We start from the raw sequence: 3,420 nt of genomic DNA, 5'->3' as shown, positions 1-3,420 counted from the left end.
TCTCTCTCTCTCTCTCTCTCTCTCTCTCTCTCTCTCTCTCTCTCTCTCTCTCTCTCTCTTAGATTTTGCATAGCTTCAGCCCCCTTAGTAGTCTGATTCAATGAATACTGCTGTTTTGAAACAGTGCCATTTAATGAACTACTCAGAAACCCTTTCCTATCTCTTGCTTTAAAAAAAAATCTGTTTCTTTCTTAACCATCACACTCCCATTGTGAGATAAAAGTGAAATATGTTCAATAGCTATAGCTAAAAGAAAGGCTCGGCCAAGTGGGTTCTGGGTGTGCTAGCTGGTACTTCTAGAGTGTTTGGATGGGGAGGCTGTAACCTGATCAACAGTAAACGCAATCGGGGTCACATTTTTGCGCTGCTACCAGCATTAAGATATCGATTCTTTACTTGTACAGCCCTTTGATGTTGCCTTAGAGCATTGATGCAGAGCAAAAAAAAAAATATATATATATATATATTGATAGATTTCACCAGGCATACAACAAAAGATGTTTATCTTGGTGGCAAAGATGTTTAGAAATGAAATTTACTTTCTTATTTGAAAAGTGAACAGGGCTCAGATGCTGAATGTTCAAATTTTAGAAAACATAAATATCTGTATATAGTAAGTATAAGATTAACCTGTCCTTGTAAACAGTTAAATGCATCATCCTCAGAGAAGATTAATTTATTTTACTAAAATATTCGGGAAAAATTTTATGTCCATTAATGTTTCAATATCTTTTTAATGGAATATTTCTGCAGAAGTACTGAAAATTTTTGAATAAAACACAAAATGTCTCTTTCATTCATTTTATATGGATTCTACTTCTTTTAAGATGCATTAGGTTTTAGTTGTTTGTGTTACTGAAATTTTTTGTACTTCATCTATTTTATTTTTCACAGACAACTGAACACATACAATTTTAAATTTTTGAGAAAATATTTTGTCAGAAGAGCCTGAGAATATTAGTAAGTTACTTTCAACCTTTCAATTAAGTCTTCCTGCTGCACACTTACTTTCAGAATCCAATTAACTCTCTAGCATTTTTTAATTCAAAATTGTTTTAGCTGGTTTTTTTTTGTAAAGTGCAAGTGCTGTAAATGACTTTATTTGATGAAACAAGATACTTATGTACTTTACATTTTCATTAATTCACTCTTAAAGTCACCTTAAAGATTAAGAAAATCCAGAGATTGCGCAGTATAAACATGTCTTTATATTATAAAATAATCTCTTTTTTCATATTGAAATTTTCAAAACCACAAACAGCGAGTTAGCAATCTAGCCTATGTCTGAAAGTTTCTATGTGAAATGGTACCTTTAAATTTCTTCTCTGGAATACATGTTTTAGGTTCTGAAGAAGTGTTTTTTATTTTTATTTTTAATCACATGACTTACAGCTCCATATCACAGCTATTTTTCAACCATTAAAAAAAGTCGATTTTTCTAAATTTTGGATTTCATATTTGTAATTTTCATTTTCAATATTTATAAATGCATTCTTTATTTCCTCATAGCTTTAATGAAGCATAACTAACACCAATTGAATATATATAAAGTGTAAAATGTGATGTTTTCATGTGAACATACAGCACGAATCCATCTCATTACACAGATCTCATTTTTGTGTATGTTTGCATATGGACATGTGGTAAGAGCATCTACTATCTTATGAAATTTCAAGTACATGATGCATTTAATTGCTATAGTAAATATTTAGAATTTATGCATTTTATAATTGTAATTTTGTAGTATGTTATCAAAATTCCTCCAATTGCTACCTCTTCAGCCCCCGGAAACCAACCTTCCACTTTCTGTCTCTGTGAGTTTTAGTGCTTTAGATTCCACATATTAAAAACATTGCACCATCAGTTTTGATTTCTCTGGTTCTAGCTTATTTCACTTATCACAGTATTTTCTAGGTTTGTCTATGCATAGGCAAGATTTCCTTTTTATTTAATAAGAATAATATTCCATTATTCTTCAGATATGCAGATATATTTAAATTATTTCACAGCAGAAATTAAATGATTTAGAAACAAAATAACTTTGCTTTGTGGCACTGTAGCAAGGATTTGCTAAGCTGCAAATAATAGAGAAAAAAGTCTCTCTCAATAAACCACATCCTAGAAAACCCAAAATATGATTATATCCTAATAAGTTAAGTTATTAATTGCATTTCTGGGGGATAATCTTAAGCATTATTTTCATAATTTGTTGGAGATTTAAAGTTCTGCAGGAACAAAGATATCAATAGATAAGGAGCTAGAATTCTATTTTGCATCTGTGCTTCTTGTTTCTTAATTATGATTATATTACCACTACATGACTGTCAAATATGAAAACCAATGTAACAAGGAAATTCTCTGATTTTTCAAATTATCTTTGTTTTTCTGTTTAATTCAAACATAGGCTTATGGGCAGTTTAACAGAAATTTATAGTTCATAATTGGGTTGGCCTTGGTTGTGCTCATTTTGAAATATTTGGTAACACCAGTGCAGAGCAGTAATGAATATTGGTTTATTTTTCTCATTTTTTTATTAGTACATATTTCTAGTTCACAATGTTTGCATTCCTTATAGGGAATTAAATTAAAATTGAATTAAAATTCATTTTAATTCTTTGTTTTTTTAAAATCCGCTTTCCCTTTCTGCCCTATTCATTTCTTGATTATCTCCTTTTCTTTTGTATATGTTTTCAAAACATACTGTACATTTACCAACTTCACACAAGGAATGGAAACACTGTATTGAAACATTTGAAAAATGTAGAATTAACTACATTATTTTCCAGTAAAAGAGTAAAAGATTTAGCACTGATTTCCTATGACTCAACTTCATTTTTTTAACTTGGAATAGTAGCAAATGCTGTTGAGGATGTGGCGAAAAAGGAAATCTATCACGTTGGTGAAAATGTAAATTAGTACAGTCATTATGGAAATCAGTACCGAGACTCCGCAAAAAAATAGAAATTCTATTTGATCCATTTCTTTCTCTTCTTGGTATTTTCCCCAAAGAGTTATACATCATATTACAGTGATACATACATACCCATGGTTACAGCAACATAACGCTTACTAGCTAAATCTTGGAAACAGCCAGCCTATCTATCCATTAATAGATGAATGGATAAAGAAAGTAGGGTATGTCTACAAATGGAGTACAACTATGTCATAAAGGAGGATAGACTTGAGTCATTGGTAGAGAAATGGATGCACATTGAGACCATAATACTAGGTGAAATAAATCAAACACACAAGCTTGAATAACACATGGTCACTCTTACAGAAGAAGGCAAAATATAGATAAAGAGCAAAATAAAAATAGATAATATGAGGCCCGGGATTTAGCTCAGTGGCCACCACCTGCCTCACAAGCACAAGGTCCCAAGTTCAATCCCCTGTGTGTATATATATATATATATATAT

The sequence above is a fragment of the Fukomys damarensis genome, unplaced genomic scaffold (genome assembly GCF_012274545.1).
Source record: "Fukomys damarensis isolate Sample0158 unplaced genomic scaffold, DMR_v1.0_HiC HiC_scaffold_1, whole genome shotgun sequence".
Taxonomy (NCBI): Eukaryota; Metazoa; Chordata; class Mammalia; order Rodentia; family Bathyergidae; genus Fukomys; species Fukomys damarensis.
Note: the sequence above shows the minus strand (reverse complement) of the source record.